Source organism: Trichosurus vulpecula, chromosome 6, assembly GCF_011100635.1.
Source record: "Trichosurus vulpecula isolate mTriVul1 chromosome 6, mTriVul1.pri, whole genome shotgun sequence".
In the NCBI taxonomy this organism is placed as follows: domain Eukaryota; kingdom Metazoa; phylum Chordata; class Mammalia; order Diprotodontia; family Phalangeridae; genus Trichosurus; species Trichosurus vulpecula.
The window spans coordinates 116,321,143-116,347,885 of record NC_050578.1 but is presented as its reverse complement, the minus strand read 5'-3'; positions in this window follow the sequence as shown (position 1 = coordinate 116,347,885).

The following is a 26,743-nucleotide window of genomic DNA, read 5'->3' as shown; positions in this document are numbered from 1 at the left end:
GAAAGAATGTGGTCCCATTATGAGATTCACCTGAAGACTTCCCCCATATGCATGTAACTGTGCCCTCAGACGCCAACCCCTGAGAAGAAAGTCCATGAGTCACTAGTTGTCAGTACTCCCAACCTGGACATCTTGTATGTTATAATTATGCCTGGTACCACCCCATTAGGCTCAACCTAAGGAAAAACTTTCTAACAATTAGAATTATCCAAAAGTGGAATAGTTTTCCCAGGGAAGCAGAATCTTTCACCATCAGCTAAGACCTTCAAATAAAAGGTGGATGACCACTTTGTGTATATAATTGAGAAAATTCTTGGTCAGGTACTGATTGCATCAGAAGATCTCTGAGTTCCCTTCCAACTTTGAGATCCTGTGTTATTCATTGACTAGGGTCAGTCTTCCAGTGTTAGGCAGAGCCCATGATGATAAAGCATTTCTGAGTTGAAGGCTGTACCCCCACAACACAGCATTGTTCAGAAGTTCCCCACCCTACCAAGCTGAGAGAGCTGTCACCTCACAGTTGTTAATGAAGATTGTACCTCTGGTAGTCAGATGGTGCTGGATAATATTTTACAAATAAAGATCCAATTCAGATCCCTTTTGAATAAGAGATGTCTCCCAATGACCTTCTCCCTCTACCCAATAAGATGAAATCATTCTTTTTCTACATGGGCTAAAAACTTGTCTAAATGATCCTTACGGTCCCCACAAAGGAAAATTAATTCTAAATACATTTTCAAATCTATACGTACTTGGAAAGAGTCCTAGGGATACATATAATATAGTCCTACTGTCTGACTCCCAGCCCACTCTTCTATCAATATTACTGATTACCAGTCACAATGAACCAGCAGCCTCATTTGACCCTCCTAATTTCATGATACAATTGTCTGCCTCATTTTTAGGAAAAGCAACTAACCAACCCAAGAGCAACAAGGTTCTTTCCATTCTAATTTCTTTCCTCCTTTCCTCTTCTCTCCTCTTCTCTTCTCTCCCTGTCCTCTCCTCTCCTCTCTCTCTCTCCACCCCACCCCCTCTCCCCCTCTTTCCTCTTTCTCTTTCTCTTTGGTTTTTAGTATGCAGCTATCATTTCATTACATTCTGTATGAGAAAATGAGTTGTTAATTTGAGTGCCTGGGCTCTCCCCGTGCCTGGAAATTAAACTATGCACTTGGGTCCCCAGAAGAAATGGGTATTGATTCCGCTTTAACTGTCATGGATATTCCCTGACTTCAAAGCAATGGACCATATATGTCCTCTCTTCACTTCCCCCAGAAGTTAGATAAGAGTATATTTCAAGGAATGTAGGTCTGACTTGTCTAATGGAACTGCTGGAGCCTCTCATTTAAAATTTTTTTTAATCCTAAAAAGAACTCATTTCAATATTTTCCAGGGGATAACTATGAAATCTTGACACTTTTCCTGGACTTCATACTAAAATCCTAGTTCATTCAGGCCCTCATTCATTTAACAAATATTTACAACAAATATTTGTCAAGTCTTTGCCCTGCTTAAAGCACTATTCAAACAGCATCCTATGGATGGTTTGTGGAGTTGTTTCTCTAGCTACAGTATTTAGTTTCTGAATTAAAAATCATGATCATGGAGTTGGATCATGGAAGAGACGATGGAGGCTACCCCAGTCCAACCCCCTGATTTTACAAAGAAACAAAATGAGTCTTGAAAAGGTTAAGGAAGTGTGCCAGTAAAAAGTGAGCAAGCTGGGAGTTACTGGGAGTAACTTTGGTGTTCAAGACAAAAGTCAGTTAGTGAAAAGGCACAAGACCTAAAACCAAGAAAAACCAAACAAACGAACAAACTCAAATAGTAGCCGGTGGCCCCCTTTGTAGAGGCATCTGAGGCTTGTTAACTGAAGGCTTGTTAGCATCAGATTCTATTGATGTTTAATCCCAGGGTGGCAACGTTGCTAGAACCCTTTCACGCTAGCTTTTCCCTGAAATTGGACAGACAGGCCCCTGACCAAGCAGGTGCATCCTCAGAGGGAAGCTAGCCAAAATGATTTTGCATGAGCCCCTAGGCTCATTCGGAGCCAACATCCCTTCACACCATATAATGCACCAAGTCAAATAGGAAAGATACCCTTTTATTTGTACATGTTCCAGGTGTGCTGGTGACAGGCAGAACATCAGGAAAGTCTCATGAGCAGGTTCTTTCATCCTTTTCGTTACTGAATTGGTTGACCAGGAGGACCCATGACAAGTGGCCCCCTAGAATACTTCCTGGAACAGGACAAAATGAACCACAAAATGGCTAATATAGGAGACCCAGCTTCTGAAGTAACCTCAGCTCTGTGAAATAAGAGCAGAATAACAATCAGAACGAAATTCAAGATGTCACAGGGTTCCTCATATTCTTTGCCCATCGGAGACACCTCCTCATGGGGTATTGGCATATCTCCCACATAAAGCCAGCTTTTATTGCAGGAGCATTTCATGCATATTATCAGTGATCTGACCCCTTCAAGCCCGTCTACAATGGATCCCTCATTTTATTCTTGCTTATTACATTTAACTAAATAATGTTAAGAAGAATATATGGTATGGTAGAGAGGAGGAGGCAGAGGAGCTGGGTTTCAAATTCCCCCTCTGATGCTTACTACCTATGACCTATTTGACAAGTCACTTTACCTCCTTGGACCTCAGTTGCTAATCTGTAAAATTGGGATGGAGGGGAGGTAAATCAATAGACTTTCCTTTAATTCTGGATCTATGATCCTATGATAAAAATCCTATAGTCTATATTTAATAAATAATATCATCATAATATCTGGCATTTATATAGTGCTTTAAGGTTTATAAATTTTATCTCATTTTATTTTACAAATTTTATCCTCACACCAACCCAGAGATACAGATTGCTATTATTATCCCTATTTTACAATGGGGAAACTGAGGCAGAGAGGCTAAATAACTTGCCCAGGGTTAGAGTTCGTGAGTGTTTGAGGCAGGATTTGAACTCAAATCTTCCTGGCTCTAGATCCAAAATTGCCCACTGCACCACCTGGCTGGTGCTAGCACCAATTGTGCTCTAGACTAGTGGTTCTCAAATTGTGGTCTAGAACCCCCTACGGGTCACCAGGCCTCTTTTAAGGGGGCCACAAGGTCAGAATTTTTTCATAAGATATTTGTCATTGTTCAGTCATTTCTCAGTCATGTCTGCCTCTTCATGACCTCTTTTGAGGTTTTCTTGGCAAAGAACTTAGAGCAGTTTGCCATTTCCTTCTCCTGCTTATCCTACAGAAAAGGAAACTGAGACAAACAGGGCTAAATGATTTGCTCAGGGTCACACAGTTCATAAGTTTCTGAGGCTAGATTTGAACTCAGGAAGATGTTAGGCATGGTGCTCTAACCATTATGCCATGGAGTTGCCCCATAAGACATTATTTATCTATTAACATACTCCTTTTTTCTTTTCTTTTTAAATACGCCTTTTTTCAACTACATGTCTATGTGAGGCCAGATTTTCTTCATATACTTCAACCAAAACAACATATCACAACAGACTGAATGTAGAGGCATATAAGAGAATCCAGCTGTCTTCTTTTAAATTAGACATTAAAGATTTTCAAAAATATGCAAAACAATGCTCCTCTTCTCACCAATTTTTTTGTCTTGGAAAATGTAGTTATTTTTCATTAAAAATGTTGTTTCTATTCATTTATAATAGGCTTGTTACTGTTATTTTAAAGTGAACTAATAAACATTTTTAAAATTTATCAGTTTTATTTTTTATGTAGGAAATATCAATAGATATGATCCACATAAACCAAAGTTCTTTGGAGTCCTCAATAAAATTTTTAGTGTAAACATTTTGAGAACACTGTTCTAGATCAATCCTTTTGAAAACCTATTAATTTTGCTGGGATATTCTCAAGAGGATAAGAGGATAAGAGAAATGAAAGGTCCCCACAGAGGATGCACGTTGCCCTCTCCCTGACCTCCCTCTGCTATCCATCCCTCCTATTAGTGCAAGCTTCTCTTACCCTAAAACATACCTCATACATCTTACTCCCTATACAAACATGGAGAGGTAAGTAGGAGTGGCCTTAACAAAACCAAAAGATGAAAAGCTTTTGTCTAGGCTTTAAAGACATCTCCCTATGAAAAGTATGGATATACCCAATGATACAACTTTCGAGATGGTTGATGACATCTCCTTGATGAGATATCAACAAGTACCCTAGCTTGTACCCTTGAGGTACTTGAGGCACCTCACTGGGGATAATTGATGAAGTCATGACTATTGTAGGGTTGAGTTGCACCCTTGAATTTGACCTTTACAATGGAGTAAACAGATACTTGTTAGATTATTGGTATCTCATTGGGCATGATTGATGGAGTCATGACCATTGTAGGGTTGAGTTGCACCCTTGAACTTGACCTTTACAATGAAGTAAACAGATACATCACAGAGCTAGAGTTGAGAAAAGGTTGAATTGGGTCTCAGAGGGGTGAAACCCTCAGAGTGGTCTATGAGTTCCTAGAACAGGAACTGCCCAGTGGTGGCATTCCTAGATCAAGCTTTGCTGAAGAGATTTGTGGGCAATGCAAAGTTTCTGGATTGGGAACAATTCTTGGATAATGCCAGGATCAAGGATAAGTTCTGGGACCTTGTCTCCTTAAGTATGGCAGAGGATTTCTACAGGGGTTCCCAAATCAAGCCTCCCAGATAGAATAGAATAGGCCACTTAGCCCCAAAGATGAAAGAACATTAAAGGACTCCATGATATTAAGAAGCAAAATCCATATGAAGAGGAATGTGGCAAGGGTGTGCTGATGGATATTTAACAACTGGCTTACCAGAAGAAATATACATATATATGTATGTATGTATATATATATATATATGACATACTTTTAACCTGCATTATTAGCATTTTCTCATCACTTTCTTAAGTCTACACAATCAACAAGATAAACCTTGATTTGTAGCATTTGCTTATTTCTGAGGTATAAATGTTCACACTGAAAATTTAACAATCAGGTCTCATGAGCCTGTATGAGCTGTCTCCAGCACCCTATTGCATGGGAATTATATTGTGAAGGTTTGAGGCAGGAACAAGGGGATTAGTGCTCTAGCAACCCCAAGTGTATTTCCTTTTTGGGAAATCATCAACCGTAAGTGTGTAACTCACCAGAAGGGGGACAATTGTCCTGACTGTTTTGTGGGCTCAAATGCAAATTCTTTTGTCTTTATATTTTTGTTTTAAGTGAAACAAAGAAACTATTGGCTGAGCACTTACTTACATGATAGCTTTTTACCTTTTCTGTACAGTTCTAGATAATTCTGATGTTTCCCAAGGAAAATAAGAGTGTCATATTTTATGTGGTTTAAGTCCCCCTCCCCTAGCTGGAAAAAATCTTGCACTGAATATCCAGAAGCTAGTACCCCCACTTCCAAGTATATTGACCACAATGTGTTAGAAGAAATTTTTTAAATAAAAAATAGAAAACAGTCTATTTTGCAACAAAAAAAAAATTTACCATAGCCAAAGCTCTGAATATTATCCACTTACAGTTCCAGCATGAAGAATCCTCTCACAGGTGTGCTGATCCTGCTAAAGAAACTCTTCTGAGACCACAACTTTGCTGTCATCATGTATTAGCAGAGGAAACCTAAATCCCTTTCCTGTCTGGCCAGTGGTTACAGCTAGATCTTGAAGACTTCATAGCTCTAACAGGAAATGCAAAATCAGGTTTATTCTCTGGATCTACTGTTCACTATCTATACACAGAAGAGACTCATCAAAAAACTTACCTGTTTTATTGACTTTATAGAGTAACAAACCCATCCTCCATTAAAATTACTTGGGAACTGGGTCTTTCTATTACTGGTACAAAGCAATGCATGGTTTCTTCTTTACATCTCTACCTCTGGAGCTTCTCCTCCTGTAGAACTGAGTAGTCTTAACATTTTTGTGTGTCATGGATTCTTTTGGTAACCTGGTGATGTCTGTGGACTCCTCAGAATAATGTTTTTAAATCCATAAAACAAAATATATAGGATTTGCCAAGGAAGCTAATTGTATTGAAACGTAATTAATCACACACACACACACACACACACACACACACACACACACACACATCCCAAATTAAGATCGCCTGCCATAGAGCTTTCAACTATCCTGCTACTCACTGGGGTAAGGGTCTTGAACTCTAATCCAATATTAACTTAGGGTTATATGTCTTACCTCAATCCAGTTGCGTTTCTAAACCTACATCAAAACAGATAAGGGATCTTTCCACAAAGGAATATTTCCTGGTTCTCTAGGGGCTCTCTAGGGACTACTTCAGTGGGTTCTCAGTTCATTCCCATTCACTCCCAGCAGTAGTTTATTATGTAAATTAAGCATAAAGATAAAACAAATCCCACTCCTATCCAATTCCCCAAGAACTACCATGGGCTAACAGAATGTTTAAAAACTGGCAAAATATCTTACATCTGAACCTCAAGATAGCAGAGTGAGATAGGTATTAGAGGTGTTACTACCCCCATTTTAGAGATGACGAGAAGTAACTTGCCCATGGACACACAGCTAAGAATTAGAGTTCTTCCTTTCTTCTAGTTCTTCTAGTATTAGAGTTCTTCCTTTCTCTGTCTAGTCTTCATCCCACTATGCCACTGCCTTTCTGAAAGATAGCACCTATTTCTTCCCAGACCTAAGAACATGAGGACAAGCGAATCAGAAACTGAAAGACTCTTCCACAATTACTTCTGGAAAATGGAGCTTTGGAACAGGAGAAAACAGAGTTGCTAGAAAAGAAACTTTCTAACGCAAGATTAAACCAGCTCCTGAGATATCACAGACATAATGGAATAACTGTTCCACATCACGGGCAAGTTCAAAACCCAAGAGTGTATTTCAAGCAGAAGGCACTTTTCATACCCCAAATATTTGGAAGAAAAAAATTATCTGAGACATTCAGTAGACTCTAAACACAGCTGTGTTTGTCCACACCTCCTCCCTGCCAAGCGGTTTGATTTGAACTGGCAAGCTTGAGGTGAAAGGCTCTTGTATCCAATTACTCAATCTCAGAGCCTTCCAATTTCCATGTGTTATTATTTTTAATGTTGAGCATAGTAAATGTACCCCCTTATTACATTTTCCAGCCAACCACATGATTTTAATAACCCTCAGAGATTCATATGAAGTATATTTTTGGAGAGTTGTGGAGTCTGTATACAATCCAGAATGGAAAATGTCAAGTAATCTGCTCTGGGTATAGACTACTGCTCCCTCTGGCGGGAGTGCATTTGCGGGAGTGCATTTGCGGGGTGCAAGAAACTTTTCAGTCTAAGCAATCCTCTGAGGAACAGGTTACCTTCTGCTCCCTCCATGCGTTTTAGTCCCATGGGTTCCCGTGAGAATTTACGAGCATCTGAAAGGGAAAGAAAGCAGGAAAGAGGAGCTGCTCTCTAAGTTCATCTAGGTATGCTGCAGATTTGTGCATGCTGTATTACCTTAGATTGACACCGGAAATCCACCTGAGAACTGAAAGCATGGCATCTCATGGAGATAATTAGCCAGTGACCCGGCTGCATGGGCTAGCACAGGTCGCTTCACTGAGGCTGAGGAAGCTTCCTCTTGGAGCCCCTTACCGGCTTGTCCCTCGCCAAGGCCTGAGGGTATAACTGACTGAGCATCGCTGTCCAATAGATAACGACAAAAGCCATCATCTCTCTCCCTGCCTGGCTGCCAAGTGCACGGTCCAGGACTGCCTGGTGTTTGTGGTTTCCATAGCAGCGCTGTTTAGCAGGCCTGTTTTGTTCTGGCCTGCAGTGTACACTGAGAGGACCAGATAAACATTATAGGAATTGACTCGAACAACCAAAGGTACTCAGCCCAGGATCTCAGGGAAGGCTTCGACCTCTCCGAGTCAGTGCGGAGGTACGGGACGTCAGGCTTTTCAAGTAAACCTTTGAAACAAGTGATTTCTTCAAAGGATGAGACCGGCTCAGGCGGGGCCATGGAAAGCTGGAGCCCTCTGTCTCGTTTTTTCATTTCTCAGCAACTTCTGAAAAGCCGGGAGTGGAGTCAGAAAGGGCTGCTGAATTCAAAGTACCTAACTGCTCATAGACCAGAAAGAATCTCTGTGCTAGCTAGCAAAGTGTGTACGTGCGTGCGTGTGTGTGTGTGTGTGTGTGTGTGTGTGTGTGGAGGAGACGGGCTAGAAGAGGCTGCAGCCAGAGCACGATAACTAGAGTTTTGCCTCCGGGTGCCGACATCCAGGGGTTGTGCTTCCTTCGCTGCAGTCTCCAGGACCGATGGCCTTCTGCTGGCTCCGTGTCACATAGTGTCACAAAGGTCCCGCACCTCTGACACTGCCTCTCAGATGCCTTCCGTCCTGCCCTCCCGCTAGCCTCCTCCCAGGGGTTGCCCAGCTCATCTTTATCCAACTGGGACAACCAGCCGTGTGCTTACCCTGGCCCCAATTAAAATCGCCTTGACCTAGAATCCCTAGTTACGGCTCTGGGGGGTAAGACAGAGGCACTGTTATGAATTCATTCTAATTTTTTAACATATTTCCACATTAGTAGTGTTGTGAAAGAAGGATCAGAACAAAAGGGAAAAAAACAAGAGAAAGAAGAAACAAAAACAAAAACAAAACAAAACAAAGGGTAAAAAGAGTCTGCTTCAAACTGCATTCAGATTTCATAGTTCTTTCTCTGGATGTGGGTAGTATTTTCTATCATAAGTCTTTTGGAATTGTCTTAGATCATTGTATTGCTGAGAAGAGCCCATTCTGATTTTTAAAAAAACATTTCTACCTTTGTTAAACTTAGACCCCTTCAATCTCTACAAAGCCATCTGTAAATGGGGAGGAGCACTGAATCCCAGCACAGCAGTCCTACTGTCCTGGACACTGGTGACCTTACTCCTCCTCACCTGGGGGTGGGAATGGGTGACAACGATGCTCTTCAAATGTGCAATTTCTATGTTGAAGCCTTTAGTTGTTCTATTTGCTACTTGGCTGATTAGCAAGAGACACTACCCCAATCTTTAAAGCTGTAGCATAGCCAGAATGCTGTTTTCAATCATGTCCAACTCTTAGTGACCCCTTTGGGGGTATTTTCTTGGCAAAGATACTGTAGAGGTTTGCTGTTTCCTTCTCTAGTTCATTTTACAGATGAGAATACTGAGGCAAACAGGGTTAAGTGACTTACCCAGGGTCACACAGCTAGAAAGCATCCAAGGCCACATTTGAACGCAGATCTTCCTGACTCCAGGCTGGGCTCTCTATCCACTGAGCCACCTACCTTCCCTATAGCCAGAATAGAATAAGTTTAATTCATTTTCACATCAGTTTTTACCTTGGCATAAAGTCTATACCCACCTCCTTCCTAATCCACCCTGTGCATACTAAGTAGGGGCAGCAACTTCTTGCCTATGTGGGGTAGAAGCGATGCCACTAGACTTTGAATTGGAAGACCCAGAGTCAAATCCCAATTTCAGTATTTTTCTTGCTGTGTGACTGCGGAAAAACCACTAACCTCTCTGAGTTTCTGGGTGTTTATCTATAAAACGGGAATATCAGTTGCACGATGTACCTCACAGGTTCATCTAGGAAAGAGCTTTATAAACCTGAAAATGCTATAGAAATCATAGCTCTCATTGTGCCTATCATCTTGACATTCTAATCATTGTAATAATAGCTACAATTTATGTAAAGCTTTGTGTAGCTGTGAATATTATCTCATTTGATCCTGTCAATAACAATGTGCTATATTAAAAATAGCATAAGTGATTCCATTTTGCCTTTATCCATCATTTTGTGAAGCTCTGTTCCAGCTGTTTGTAAGTCACCTGATTTTGGAGGAGTCACAAGGTTTACTCCCCCTCCCAAAGGTCACCCATCTTAAGGAATGTCCTCTCCCGCTCACCTCAGTGTGTCCCAAGACTTTCCCCAAATGAGAAGACAGATGTCTCAATCCCTGTAATCCTGTTTTTCCTATTTTTCACTCCCTCCCAATTGTATATTAGCTGTGTAAAAACCAAGCTTCAGGGCTTGGCTACCAAGAGCTTTGATCCAGGTTTGTTTTGCAACCACATGCATTACTAAATAAATCATTTGTCTAGATGAAATTCATTTTCTTTTTTCTCCACCAAAACAACTGTGAGATAAGTAGCACTGATTTTACTGATGAGGAAAATGAGGCTGGAGGTTAGTTAAGTGACTTGCCAAGGATCACACAGCTAGTCAGTAGGAGAGAAAGGATTTGAACTCAAAACTTCCAACTCCCAAGGCCACAGCTGTGCCACAATACTTCTGATACACAAAGTGAAATGGAACTAAGCCATGTCACTCCTTCTTGTCCTGTGAGGCATGTGATAATGACACGTCTTGTTGCGTCTGTGCATAGCCAAAAATGGAATTGGATCAGCAAACATTGTTTTCTGGCTGATTGCATGTACAATACATTTGGATCCATGATTGATGACCTCACCTACATCTGATATTGTAAACGAACCAAGAAAAAGTGTCAGATTTCTCATAGAATTTAAAGGAGAGAGATAGAGTAGGAGCAGAGACAGAGCAGAACATTTGTGGATCCTAGGCAGCTTTTCCTGTGTTGAAAAAGGTACCATTTGGTTATTACTGTCCATTGGGAGATTTAGATTTTACTGTGAAATATGATACAACATCACAAAAATAAAAACCTGCAGACTGTGAATAGTGAGATTTACAGGCATCCTATACATTTACAAATAATAATATTTAAAAGAGTTCCTCCCCTATGTTGCTTCCTGGAAAGACACTGACCTGTCATAACCCCAGTCCCAGCTCTAGGTGATAGGTAACAGGTAGAGGAAGGGCTGCAACCCAACCTACAAAATAGGCATAGAGTAAATACATGTAGCAGCAAAGGTCAATGAGGAAATGGTCAATATCTGTGTGTAAGGACTGACACTTTTAATCTTCTCCATGGACAAACTGCTGATACACTTACCAGCTTCTATAGTGCTGTGCCCTGATTCGTCTTAGTGAAAAAAAAAGTCGGGGAAGAGGGTTCTCTAAAGTAGAAAAGGACACAACACCCTGTGCTATTCTGTACCAATACCAAGAAATGGAAAGTGATCATGACTCTCTCCAAGTACTTTCCAAAGACAAAATAAACACAGCATTGATAACCAATAGCATCAGCATCACAATCAGCATCAAAGAGAGCTTAATTCAGAGTGCCCAAAGAGGGAAGGACTTGGAATAAGGAGATGTGGGTGCAAATCCTGCTTCTGACACTTGCTAACTCGCTAATCATTTAACTCTCCAAGTTTGAGTTTCTTCATCTATTAACTGGGGATAGTAATTATTATGCTACCTACTTGGGAGAAATGATTATTAAATAACTAACTGTTAGTATTGGGGTGACCCAGGATTTTTTCCCTTTCTCATTTTGAGATTAGGTCAAAGCTTAGTTCTCTGATTATGCGATGAAGTCTTGGAGTCTTGCCCCACTCTGCTAGAGAACCTTACAAAGAATTTAATCTTACCCATTGTGTTCAACTAAGGCAGGCTACATTGCCAGCTGGGGGTAGTCTGGCTTGAGACATTTTCTCTTTGTTTATAAGTGACATAATCAGTCGAGGCTCCTGGTCCCTCTTTAGAATAGGTCCACCTCTCATTATAATATTCATTATCTCATTAATTGTCAATCAATCAGAGTTGATTGTCACCCTCAGGAACACCCACTCTTCTGAGGGTGTATAAGCATTGAGTGGGTTCCATGAGGGGTCTTTGGCATTTGAGAGTGCCACTGACTCTTTTATTAATTGTTGATAGCATGATTAATAAAATAATTGATTGCCCAGAAACTATGTCTCTTAAATTTTTTTATATATCGCATACCTCATTGGCTAGCAAAGGATGATATGTGTGTCACCTGAGGATTGAATTTAGCCCACCTAAATTCCGAGAGGATTATCAATAGGTTAGTTGATAAGTCATGTCAACTCTTGAAGATTGTCTGTTAAGTCACAGAAAGGACTCAATTTATGCCAGTGCAGGAGGGAACCCATACCCCTCTCTATTATGTACTACCCGTGTGACCCTGTGAAACCACTTAACTTCCTCAGTTAAGAATAAGGGTCTAAGTCTTCTTATCTATAAAATTAATAGGTCTAAATCAGATCTGTGAACTGGTGGAGTTTTTTAGTATTTTGATAGCTCTCTTAGAATCATTGGTTTCCTCTATAATCCTATGTGTATTTTACTTTATGCGTTCAAAAACATTATTCTGAGAAGGGGTCCATATGCCTCACCCAATTGCCAAAAGGATACTAGAAACATGAAAGGTTAAGAACCCCTGGTCTAGATTATCTCTGAAGTCTCTTTTCAATGAACCTTTGACCAGAAAAATCATAGATCCTTGAAATGGTGAAGCCCATAACCCACAAGGTTGTTGTACAGAAAATACTTCATAAGTTATTATTTTTACAAAACAATATAGATAGAGATTGATAAGACATGGGATGTAGGCTGGTCCATATTTCATTGATAGAGGGAATTCCTGGTGAAGAATTTCTACCAATGCAAATAGCAACTTATAGTCTTGAAGAATTGGAGCAGAGGTACCAAACTCTTCAAACTCAGGCCTGTGGGCAGCAAGTGCCTATAACACTTCCCACTGTGGCCAGAACCAGATTAAAATGTATTTGGGAAATGTTTAACAAAAATAAATAAAAATATAATACAACATAGACAATGTTAATTTGTGGTTTTCTAAGGCAATATGTGGCCAGCAGGGATCTGTTTCTACTTGAGTATGACACCTCTGGTCTAGAGGTTAACTGACACAACTGATCTATTAGCCACTAGGTGGCTCAATAGATAGAGTACTGGGCCTGGAGTTTAGGAAGACCTGAATTCAAATGCAGCCTCAGATTCTTCCTAGCTGTGTGACCCTGGGCAAGTCACTCAAACTCAGGTTCCTCATCTCTAAAAGGAGGCTACTAACAGTACCACCCACCCAGGGTTGTTGTGAAGATCAAATTAGATAATAATTGTAAAGTGCCTGATACACAGTAAGCGTTATACAAATGTTAATTGTTGTTATTATATATTGAAAACCCAGATCTTCTCAGCTCTGAGGCTGGTTCTCTATTCATTATGCTATATTTCCTCTCATAGAAGTTGATAGGATGTTAAAATAAGATGCCTTCCAACTCAATCCAACAAGCTTTTACTGGGGATACAAAGGAAGCAACAAAAGTAGTTGCTACTCTTGAGGGAGCTTATCTTCTACTCTCAGGATACAGTGTTTACACGGAGAAGTAAGTGAAAGATAATTTGAGAAGAGAGAGAGCACTAACCACTAGGGAGATCCAAGAAGACTTCCCCAAGGTCATAACAAAAAAAAGAGTCCCCAGAGGAGAGAAGTGTGCTAATCATGCTAACCTCAAGACAACTTAAGTGTCTCAGCTACATGGGCAGAACAGTGGGAGCTCATACACTCAAAGCTAGAACCTCATGACTACTGATATGGCTGAGAATGAGAACATTGAAACAGGGAGTGACAGAGAGACAAGAGGACAAAGAGCTGGGTGCTAGTCCCAACTCTTCCAATGTTCCTTGGGACTTAGAGCAAATTACATACGAACCTCAGTTTTCCTCTCTGGAAAAAAGGAGATTGACTATATTTATCGAGCTGACAAATAAAATTAGATCGTATATAGGGAAGCTTGACACAAATGTATGAAGGGCATGGGCGCTTCATAGAGGAAGTCAGTCATATTTGCATTGTTAAGTTGCACTTAGAAAATATACACATAAACCCTTAAAACGTGATGATTTTCTAGATAATAATAACAGATACTTAACTTAGCTCTTAGTACATCGTATATATTATCTCATTCTCATCTTATAACAATCGTGGGTGATATGACAGCTCTCCCCATTTTACCAATGAAGAAACTGAAGCTCACAGGGGTTGGGTGACTTTGCCTGGAGTCATACAGCTAGGTGAGGGTCAACTACGAGATTTGAACTCAGGTTTTACTAGGTTAAGGTTCAGCACTGCATCCATCATGCCATGCTGCTTCTCTATACACATATGGACACACATTCATAGCTATTTGGGAAATTGACTATATAAGTGGTATTCATGATAGAAACACTAAGCCAATTATTTTTAAATGTGGACATGACAAGATTTGGCAAAGGAGATAAGGGAAGTGCATGCATGCATGTGCGTGTCCGTGTGTGCATGTGTGCGTGTGTGATGCACACACATACACGTTGGGAGCTGATACATGGAGGTGCTTGTTATAATTGGATTCATCCTAGCAGCAAAAAAAGACGATGTCACTATTTATGGGGTTGAATTTCAGTTAACTAGTATTCACTGACTACCCCTTAATCATAGAGCCCTCACTACATGAACATATTTTGTAAAGACACAAAAGAATTCTCAAGTCCTTGTCAGAGGGCTTAGAGTATGGGGACCAAAGACCAAAAAAAATTCTTATAAGAAATGTAGGAGAAACAAAATAAAAACTTACCTCCTTTCATAAGCAGCTCTCAAACATTCAATTCAACAAGCGTTTGTTAAGTCCCTATTATGTGAAAGGTACTGCTAGGAATTGGTGATACAGAAATTAAAACAAGCTGTCTTTGCCCTCAATGAGCTTATGTGCACAGGAGACTACTGCTGTAGGTCTACTCTCCCACCTTACACTTTCAGGTTGTAGCCCCAAAGATTGGCTGCAACCTCAGGTTCTAAGAGTGACTCTATAATTTTGCACTAAATTTCACACTAGCCCCCACCAGTGGACTTCCCATTAATAATCAGCCAATAGGCACTATAAACTCTTAACAGATTCATTTGCTAAGAGAGTATAGTACAAACAGTAGGTACAAAACATTTTACCTCACAAATTTGGGGAACATTCTACATACCCATTATTCATAGGAACAGTGGATCCAAACTTAGAATATAATGGTAGTAAGGCACATGTGTAGGATACATGTTTGGTTTGTACTGCAGGGTCTAGAAGTACTTTCTTTGTAGAGTTCTCACACAGTTCCCCTTGGGTATCTCTGCTGCAAATATTGCTCAGCAGTCTTCCAGAGTCTTCTCATCTCCATAAACAGATATCTTCTCTATTATCAAGTGCCTGGTCCTTGAAGGTGCTTCTTCCCTCAAGCAACTACCTCTTTTATGCATGTCTTTCTAGAGTATATGTCACTTCTCCCTGCTGAATATAATCTTTCCTCCTAGTTGAGTGGCTCTACTTCAAAGCAACATGGCTGGTATGAGGAAGAAGAGAGAGAAACCTTCTCCCTTTCCCAAAGAGTGATTCCCTCTCAGGGCCCAGTTCTTTTTTTTGTTGTTTGTGTTTTTAGCTTTTAAGATTCATTGTTATAAGATTTTGAGTTCCAAATTTTTCTCCCCCTCTCTCTCCCTTCCCTCCCCCAATATAGGTTATACATGTACAATCATGTTAAATATATTTCCACATTGGTCATGTTATGAAAGAAGAATCAGAACAAACCACAAGAAAGAAAAAAGTGAAAAGAGTATGCTTCAATCTGCATTCAGACTCCATAGTTCTTTCTCTAGATGTGGATAACATTTTCCATCACGAGTCTATGAGTTGTCTTGGATCATTGTATGGCTGAGAAGAGCTAAGTCTATTGTAGCTGATAATCACTCAGTGTTGCTATTACTGTCTACAACATTCTCCTGGTTCGGCTCACTTCACTCAGTATCAGTTCATGTAAGTTTTTCCAGGTTTTTCTGAAATTTACCTGCTCATCATTTCTCATAGCACAATACTATTCCATTACAGTTCAGCCATTCCCCAATTGATGTGCATCCCCTCCATTTCCAATTCTTTGCCATCACAAAAAGAGCTGCTATAAATATTTTTGTACACTTGGGTCCTTTTTCCCATTTTTATGGTCTCTTTGGGATACAGACCTAGTAGTGGTATTGCTGGGTCAAAGGGTATACACAGTTTTATAGCTCTTTGGGCATAGTCCCAAATTGCTCTCCAGAGTGGTTGGATCAGTTCACATCAGAGTTCAGTTCTTCATCCACTAGTGGCTACTGGTCCCTCAAAAATAAACTAAGTCTGAGAGGTTAGCTAATTAAAGCCCTGCTCAGCCAAGGAGATTGCTCCCTATGACTCCATAAGAAGAAGGTATTTCCATAATATAAAGGAATCAGGGAGGCATCACGAAAGTTAGTCTAATATCTCATTACTCCCTTGTGATATATTCTAGACCTTTTGGATTGAGGGGTTAATCAAAGATCAAAAATAGTTTAAGAGAACATGATAAAAACTGAGAGCTTTAAGGAAGGCTTATTGAAGAAAGTGAAGATAAAGATTTTAAGGAAAAAGAGCAGAATATTCCAAACATAGAAGAATGGTTTGTATCAATCCACAGAGAGGAGAAATAAAATCCAAGTTCAGGAAAATCAAATCAGACAGTTTGGTTGGGACAGAGATTATGTGATGGATGGAAATAATTTGAATTAAGGCTGGAAAAATTGGTTGGAGTCACACCCTGAAGATGATTGGACAGAGATTCAGACAAGTGCCCCTTAAGAGGTAAAGATTAGGCTGCCTCAAGAAATATCATCACAGGCTTATTTGTAGAAAGTTTACCATCCCACCCACCACCCCACGTCGATGAGCCATAGCTCACAGATAACCAATAGAAGAAAAAATACAGACTGCTTCTCTGGCTCTCTTCCCATGCATCAGCATACTGTAAGAAACATACAGAAATAGATCCACATCAGAAATGTCTCCTGGGGATCTATATCCTGGGATTTCCTGAGTCTAATTCACTTTCTACAAACAAAGGAATACAATATGCTAATATATGTGATATATATATATATATATATATATACATATACGTATATAGATACATACAAATATATAAGCATATATAAATGTTGGCCAGTAACAATTATTCATAATTCTCTCTTCCTTTGGTTTCTCCCCACAACTAATATTGTACAGCCATATAGCATAGCCTAACTGCCCCCAGCTAGGCCACTTTCCCAGGGCATGCTTCTGGCTGAATTAGGTGCTACCAGCTCTATTGTTCTCCACTGTCAAGGCATAAACAGAAAAGGAAAAAAAAACAACTCAACTGAGAATCCAAGAGGCTGGTTATGCCATTAACTTGCTGCAACCCTGGCCAAGCCATGTCACTGGTCTGAGTCTCATTTTCCTTATCCACAAAATGAGAGAATCCAATGAACTGATTTTTAAAGTCTCTTCCACTTCTAATAATCCATGATTATTCACTTAGTTGAAGTCCTTAAAGTGAATGATTTGAAGTTTAGGAAGATGAGTTCAAATCCTACTTTAGACATTGCCTAGTAACCATCAGCAAGCCATTTAATATTTCTGAATGGCTGTCTCTCATCTGTAAAATGGGGATAATAGCTGTAGTCGTTATCTTCCAGGGTTGCTGAGATATTCTAATGAGAAAAGGAATTAAAGTATTTTGAAAACCTTCACATACCATCCAAAAAAATCACAGCATTTTAGAGTTGGAAAGGGCCCCATTACCCATCTAAACCAGCCAAAAGGAATCCCCTGTACAACAGAAGGAGCTATCCAATCTCTGCCCAAAGACTTGCAAAGACAAGGAAAATCCCATTCTTCTTCTGGACAGCTCTAAATGTCAGGAAGGCTTTCTAAATTTGAATCTTTGTGACTTGCACCCAGCGCTCCTAGCTCTGTCCATATATCTCTATGCCACAATGCTTTGGGTTAGGCTTGAGATTCCAAGGTTCATTAGAACAAAGCGCTGAGCACAAGATAGAGCCAACAGAGAGAACATAAAATAAACCATATTTATTGAGAGGAAATACAATAAGGAGCAGTCAGGGACGATGGAAACAACCGCGTTGGGGGATAAAAGCTGGTAGGTTTTTATAGGGTTCTCATCTGGGTCAAACAGGACCATATATCGTGGGCAGGGGGCGGAGAGTCTGGGCCTGGGGACTGATGCTGATTCATTCTGGGGAAGTGGGGGAGAGGGGAGGAGGAATCAGGGAGCACCTGGGGAGTCGACAGCTTGTTGATATTCAAACTCCCTAACAGGAGGAAAAGGGGCTTCCCCTGTTACCATACGCCTTCTTTGCCATAGGGGATGTGAGTCTCCCCTTATATAACACCTTCTTCCTTTAATGGCTAGAGGGCTAATAAGGTCCTTACTATCTGTATGTCATTTACATGTATGTGTGTATACAGAAGGGCAGCCACGTGACACAGTTGATAGAGCACAGGGCTTGGAGTCAAGAAGAGCTGAGTTCAAATCTCAGATACTTACTAGCTGTGTGACCCTGGGGAAGTCACTTCACCCTGTTTGCCTTAATTTCCTCATCTGTAGCATGAGCTGGAGAAGTAAACGGCAAACCACTCCAGAATCTTTGTCAAGAAAACCCTAAACAGGGTATGACTGAAAAACAGCTGACCAACCAGAGTGTATATGTAGATATATATATATATATATATATATATATACACATATATATATATATACATATATATATATGCTCTGTAAATGTCAGTTTGGGTGATGTTTATTATTTTACAGGTGAGGAAACTGAGGCAAATGAGACACTGTATGTAAACCTCTTTGCTAAACTTTAAAGCGTGCTACAGAAATGTCACCTTAATACACAGGTCTACTTTGTGTTTAAACTTAAATTCTTTTATCCTTGACATAGAATCTTTAAAGTGAAAGCAAGTCTTCTCCCAGGGAGTACGGCCTTTGTCAGTAGGCTAAGGACCTGTGATTTCATCATAACAGGAACACCTTCCACAATTCAGAACATGACCCATCTGCAATTAATAGTTTATGTGTGACTTGTAATGGTAGAGAATTGACCAAAGCTCAGACTCTCCTCCCACCACACAGCTAGTCAACATTAGAGTTAGTATTTGAACCCAAGCCTTTCTGACTCCTGGCCCAATATTCTACCCACTATGGCACATGGCCTCCCAACAACCTGTCCACTTGACAAAAGCAGCAAATGCAGCACCTTTAGGAGCAATTCTATTATTAGCAAGAAAGCAAAAGATAAAGGGTAGGGGGGAAAACCAACAGGAAGTGAGGTGCGAGGTGAGGGGGCTTGATGCCATCCCCAAAAGAATTTCTTTAATATATAGCTAGCTAGTTTAGTCTGGTAGCAGCTTCATTTATTTGGCAGTAAAATATCCTCTCTGTCATCAACTTCTGAGGTGAAATCAATCCAGAAATACAATGTTAGGCCAATAATAACCCACTTCAGGCAGATAAATCAATATTTACTTCACTATGAGCAAAACTTCCTCCTGCTTTGGCCCGTTCTTTCAGCGTGTTATGTCTCCCAGACTGTAGCACGGATATCTCGGGGTGTTGTTTGTAGCCAGTGTTAACTGCTTTCATAAGAGAATACGCAGGCTTTGTTGGGGGTTGGCGGGGTGGAATCTGCCAGTACATGCGTGTGGTACTGAGCTCTGAGGCCTTGTAACAGAGATGATGCATCTTCACTGAAGAAAGATGACAGAATAAACAGACTAAACCAATTTGTCACTTAATGCAAAGCCTGATTCTGTGGCAACACCAGCCCCACACTGGGATTGATTACCAACAAGATGACACCTCCCCATGGGCTGCCTGGTGTATTATTATAAATAAATACCCATTCATTTTCGAGCCTGCATTACTTCAGAGGATAGATCATGCCTCAGCGCCTCAGGTACACAGTCAACATCTCACAGAGAACAACAACCTTTCTCAACCTACAATAGGAGCTTTGCCTCCCATCCCACAATCTCCTAAGTAAGAAAAGGCAGTCGAGCAACACCAAGAGAAGGAAAGGTCTTTAGAGAGCTTGAGTGATACTTGAGGATCATTTCCATGAAGGGCATGCTTTCACATTTGGTCCATCTTTATTCTGGATGGCTCAGGAGACAGCAGCAGCCATGCTTCTATCTTGATGGCTAACGAACAGGGAGGCCCAAGAGGGCCGTCTCCATCCTGAGGGCCCCTCGTCGGTACCAGAAGTTTACTTCCAAGGGGGCAAGAGAGTAGTTCAATTTTTCTCACTGTCCATGCCCAGAGTGCCACCAAATCTGTCATGCTATAGTATTCAAATAAGCAAATTATTTTTAAGTAATGAATATGAAAGAAATAAGTAAGGTATTCTTTTTTTCTTCTTGTTTCCTTGGGCTTTGTCTCAGTATTGGGTTAAAAAACCTCCATCTGAACATTGCTTTCTTTCTCTCTCTATTTCTCCCTCTTTGCCTTTCTCTGTCTCTCTGTGTGTCTCTCTGTCTCACATTCTATATCTCTGTCTGACTCTGCCTCTCTCTCTCTCTGTCTCTCTCACTGTCTCTGTGTTTTTCTGCCGGTCTCTTGTCTCTCTGTCTGTCTCTGTCTGTTTCTCTATCTCTGTCTCTCTGTCTCCCTCTTTTTCTCTCTCTATCTCTATCTCTCTGTCTCTGTCTCTCTTGCTGTCTCTGTTTCCCTGTCTCTGTCTCTGTCTCTCTGTGTTTCTCTCTGCCTCTCTCTCTGTCTGTCTCTCTCTGTGTTTCTCGCTGTCTGTCTCTTCTCTCTCTCTCTCTCTCTCTCTCTCTCTCTCTCTCTCTCTGTCTCTGTCTCTCTCCCCCCCCCCCCCGTGAAGGGAGCCCTTTTCCTATTGCAGTGATGAAGATAATGGAACCCTCGTCCTAATGAAGTAATAAAGAATCCTCTCTACCTCCTGACAAAGGGATGAATGGTCTACATATGCAGAATGAAACACACGTTTTTGTACATGGTCAACAGGGGGATTTGTTTTATTTGACTATCCATGTTTGTTACAAGGGGTTTTTTTCAAGACCTAGAGATAGAGATGGAGGAGAGAAAATAAATGCTTATTAATTGTTAAAAAAAAACATTTTTAAATAAAGCAAGTGGCCAACAGAAAGCAAAAAAGCCTCTTTCTTTGATGTAACACAAGCACCCTCTGTTGGAAAAGAGGTGAATAGACACCTCTGAAGCCTAGGAATGCTCAGCACTGAGCATCTTTGGAAATTGACATACAGGCATCTTCTCATCTCTGGGCAAACACGGGGAGTGTTGTTAAAATGAATAATTTATTAAACCACAAAATTGTTTATTGACTACCCTTTCATCATTTATTTAGTTATTAAACATACTTTGCCTGAAAACCTGATTGGCAGTCCTAAGCTGAGATATATAAATACACACACACACACACACACACGCACGCACGCACAAAGATAGTTAAATCCACATACAGAAATCTCTCTCGTTCACTCCACCTCTGATGGGCCCGATGAGTCCTGCACATTGTCCTTGTCTTGCTACAAAGCACTTTCAATCTCTTTTGTCAGATCAGGGTCAGAGGCCCATTGTGCTGTGATAACTTTATCAATTCTCCAGCAATAGATTCTAAATGGGAAAAAATGCCTCCTGCTTCCTCATCACTATTTAAACTCCCTCAAACAATTTGCCAAGAAAGGATGGAGAGTCATTTGTATAATGTTCTGTCAGTCTAGTGTAGCTCAAGATAGCAACATAGAGGTGAGTGAAAAAGAGGGGGGAGAACTTAATGACTTGTATTATTTTCCATTCCATACATCAGGAAGCAGGCAACATTCGTGCTAAGGTATGTCCTTCCATACCAGAGTGGACAAAGGAAGAAATGTTACCTGAACTCTTCAGGATGAGCGAGCGTAATGAGCAAGACTCTAAGAAGAGTTTCATGTAATCGTGGTAATAAAGCTATCTCTGTACCTTCCGGGCAATATGATGTCAACAAGTGTAATGGGAGGCTGTGTGTCTTCCCCAGAAAGGTAAGTTTCTGAGGCTGAAGCAGTGATTCAGATAGAAAGAGAACACATAAATCTATCCAGATCCAGAGGATAACCTGCTTTTGAAAAGAGTCACATTCACTGAATCCCAGAAGCTCAGAGGTAGAAGGGCGCTGAAATGTTACCTGATCCAGCCCAAACCTCGGCAGGTTTGGGGCAGAATTGACTCTCTAACAGTGGTCACAAGTGGTAATCCACCCTCCACTTGAGTGCTTCCTGTAATGAGAAGCTCACTACCTCACAAACTAATCCATTCCACTTCCGGACAGCTCTGTTAGAAAGTTTTTCCAAGCTGAAATTTACCACTGCACCTTCTACTCCTTGCTCCCAGTTTTGACCTCTAGGACCAAGAGAAAACAAGTCTAATCCCTCCTCATAGGACAGACCATTTGCCATTAGGATCCATGGAAATCTATAGAGGAGTTTAAAATGCACATGGGCAAGTAAGAAATAAAAGCTTTCCAAGACAAAGACCCCTGAAGGAGATCATAGCTGGCAATCCAATGAGAACAAAATCATTCAACAGGAGCAGGAGAGAGAGCACTGGACATAGAGTCAAAGGAAGTGGGTTCAAAACTTGTCCCTGCCACTTACTGTTTGTAGGAACTAGGATGAAACGTCACAGGGACCTGGGCTTCCATTTCCCCATCCATAAGATGAGGGTTATGGACCAGGTATCTAAGATCCCTACCAATTCAGTCAATGATCTTGTGTTCCCAGGGACAAGTACAAGGGCATGAAACAACGGTCCCCATCATTCTCCACTCCAGGAGAGCAAATTTGGGTACCATGGTTGGTTACATAACTAGAACAGAAACAAGAAGAATAGTTGTTCTAATTCACAAATCATTTGGATGTTTCTGCGATGATCTGGGCAGTCATCAGTAGTTTCCTGGGGTATCTAGGTAGAACGACGGACATTTGACCTGAGTACCTGCCTCCTCTGTCCTCACTTGAACATTGCCTTCCTAGAGACGTCTAACACAATGTTATCCATTTTCCAATAGTTCTGGAATTCTAACCTGGCCTTGTTGGGATATACCCTGCTAACAATTAATCACATGGCTAAAAATGTCTCCTGAACCACCACTAAAAGCAGAGTGACTCAATTCAATTCAAAGAACATTTGTTAACCACCTACTCTATACCAGGCACTGAGCTAGGGAGTGAGCAAAGAAAAACAAAACTCGAAACATTCCTTGCCCTTAAGGAGCTTCCATTCTACTGGAATTCTGAAAGATTATTTTGTGTGCACACATGGGTGCTACAAAAGGAGAATGCAAAGGAAATAGAAGAGTCCTAGACCAGAACTAAGTTCCGCTCTAGAGATAGGTATCATGGTGGCAAGGACTGGCTTGTAAAGAAAAATCTAGTCATCTTTGTCCAATATTCCAGACACCATGGATGGTTCCTAAGAGTCTTTTCTTCAAAGCAAAAAAAAAAGTTTTAAGGTCAAAAAAATCCCACCAATAGGGAAGAATTGAAATATTACTTTACATGGAAAGATTTCTTCTACCCAGTAACTCTGTCTGCCTCTCTAAACTAATCAGCATTTACTGAGTGCCTATCATCATAACATCAGAGCACTTTTCATTATTTTTATCAGTGAGATAGAAGAGGCTGACACTGGTAAGTGCTTTGAAATTTTCAGACCAGAGAAGTTAAGTGGAAGGAGGTGCTATTATACTCCCCCTCCTCATTTCCCTGGTCGACAAGTCACTCTCGGAAGAATCATGAATGTTGGGAATGGATTAGAAAGATGTGAGGGTGAAGTGGAAAGAGGGCTAAATGCTGGCAAAGACACCCACAAATGATGCCTGGGTCATCTTTTCAATAAAAGGCTTCTCCTCTACAAGAAGCAAAAAAAAAAAAAGGATTTTTTGATGAGCTTGGAAAGTGTGAGGCCATAGGCTCAGCTGGTGGTAACCCGAGCTCTTTCCCACCCTCTGTGGGGATCTATTAAACAAAGAGGAAATGGAAAAAGAGGCCGAGCATGTGATGAATGTCAGTGGCTGTTACTTTTTATGAAGCTCTTCTGGAAAGGCCTTGGCTGTAGAATGGTGTCTAACAAGGTAAATACACAAGTAAACAAACATCCACATCCCAGGGCTGTTCGCCTCAATAGTTCTATGGACTTGCTGAGGCCTGGTGACTCTGCAAGGCTCTAGACAGAGTAAAATATGAACTTGTCACCCAAACCAATATGCTGAGCAAAACAAATAAGATTTGTGGTTTCTGTCAGAGAACTCTGATGGATTAAAGAATGTGATTCTTCACTTGCTGGTAGGGGCAGAATAACCCCCAAATCCCCAATGCCCTAGTGCTTGCTTCCTAGAACTTTTATGGATGGTTTCAGCCTGATGTTGAATCAGTGAGACCAGGGTCCTCTACGGAGTTGAGACAAGAATATAACGAGCCATGGGTGACCTTTGCTTCTAATAAAGTATATGCTGAGCTTTGTATCATTGAGGGTGGAGGGAATGCCTTGTAACAAAATTTAAGACATGAGTCAGCAGGTAATAATAATGCCCCATGCTTGGTGCCTTCTTTTCCAGAAATGTCCTGGAGCTTTTTAAAAACTACAGATAACATATATGCATTCACTAGCCATTGGAATACGGCCACTTCTGAGAGTGAATAAAGGCATTAGCTGTCTGCCAGAAAGTTAATATCTACTGAGAAAGGAGAATTATTTTGGGTGCACATGAGCCATAAAAAATTCCATTCTTTTTTCATTATGTACTGAACTTAATTAGCTGTGTTGTGCCTACCATTGTTTATAAAATAACTATTTTGATGTCTTATTGATATTTTTATAGCACCATCATTTCCTGGTATCAACACCCAACAACAGAAGCCTCGTAATATGGTTAAGCAAACCAATCTACTGACCGTATCTGAGAACCTACACGTGCCTTCTTTCACATCCATCGTCTACCACTTCTTTTGTAAGAGAAGAAAGGTCTGTTTCATCATCATTTTTCTGGATACAAGATTGGTCATTGCATTGATATAAATTCTGAAATTATCTAGCGTTGAAAAATCTCTAATTCTCCCAGTCCCATACTGAGGGTCCAGGGACACCCGTCCAACAGATATAGGGTAAATAACATTTCTGATGCCTCTCACTCCAACTGTTTTGTGTGTCTTAAAAGAGGGACCGAGTACCACTTTGAAAAAGAAAAGAAAGGACAGAGACAAAAGAGTTAAAATAGCTGAGGGCACCTGGAAGGGAAATTTCAGGGTAGGGAAGGAGTAATCTTACCTTCTTCCTTGGAAACAGTAAGTACAAAGACAGTTTCTTCTCCTCCAATGACTGCATTCCTGAAACATTTTCTCTTTTTTTCTATTTATTTAATATTTTATTTTTTCCCCACTTACATGTAAAAACAATTTTTAACATTCTTTTTTTTAATTTTGAGTTCCAACTGAAACACTTTTTAGCCACTTGCATATGGAAGCAAATTTGGGGTACCAGGACAATTGCTGCCATTCATCACATCCTAAGTGCCCTAGAAAAGTAGGGCTCGTGCAAAAACCTTGTTGTTTGTTTGGGGTTTTTAGTTTTATTTTATGCTCTTTGTTTTTTGCAACACAAACATTTCCTAATTTATTCCACATACTTGCAACAAAGAAAAACTGAACAAAAAACTACTCTCTGAAGTCTGACAGCACACTGTACACAACTTTTCCATCTCAAACTCCCCCCTCCCCATCTCTCCACTGAGATGAAGGAAATATGTTTCATCATCGGTCTTCCAAGTTCAAAATTGGCTGATCATTGCAATCAATCCAAATTCAGCTTTCTTTTTGTATTGTTTTCTTTTGCATTCTTATAGAAAATGCGTATATTGATTTTCCGGTTTTTTTCTTCTCTCTTCATCACTTCCTACAAGTCTTTCTATTTACACTTTGCTTCTTACCCTGCAACAATATTCCATCATATTTATTTGCCAAAATTTGTACAATCGTTCCCCAATCAATGGGCATCCATTTTGTTTCCACTTTTTTACTACCATAAAAAAAAATGCATATGTGACTTCTTTCCGTCTTTTCCCTCTTTAGGGACTTTTTCAAAATTTAGTGTTTTACTGATGCATTTTTCCATCACCCTGCAACCCATGTGTCACTGGCTTTTGCTGCTGCTATCCAGTCTCCACACATCCTCCTTCCAGGCCAGATGTAACAAAACACCCCCTCCATGTTCTGAATTTACTCTTCTCTCCAACCAGGCTTTTCCTTGGGAAAGTATCACTTTACATTTTGCTTAAGGAGGTACTACTAGCCCCTTCATAAATCACAGTGAGACACTTCATCCCAATACAGAATAATATAAAATCTGATTTTTAAAGAGTAAAGAATGCAGATTGGAGCTGCTTCTTAAAAACATACTTGACTTATGAATAGCAAATGCTTAGAGGCAAGCAGAGTCAAGGCCACTCCCCCTCTGAGGGTTTTTGAAGCAGGCAGCTAGCCTTGTAGTTTAATTTCAATTAAGAAATTCATCTGGACAGAGTTGAGCAAAAAAAAAAGAGTAAGAAAATTAAGCTATGTTTAGAATACTTTGAAAAGAATGCCTTCCTGATCTTTCAACTCAACAAATATTGATGGAAAGAGTTGCAAAGAGGTGGTGTGATGTAGTAGATGCTGTGTTGGGTTTGGATTTGGGAAGACCCGAGTTTGAATCCCACTTCTGACATTTATTTACTAACTACGTGGACCTGGGCAAGTTACTTAACCTCTCCTTGCCACCACTGGCATCCTTGAAATGACAGTTGAAATGAAGAAGGACCCCAACATGTCGGGTGGGCACCATGGGGCAAATTTAGGGGAGGTCATAGACAAAAGTAGCAGAGGATGGGCAGGCATCCTCTGGGTTGCAAGCTA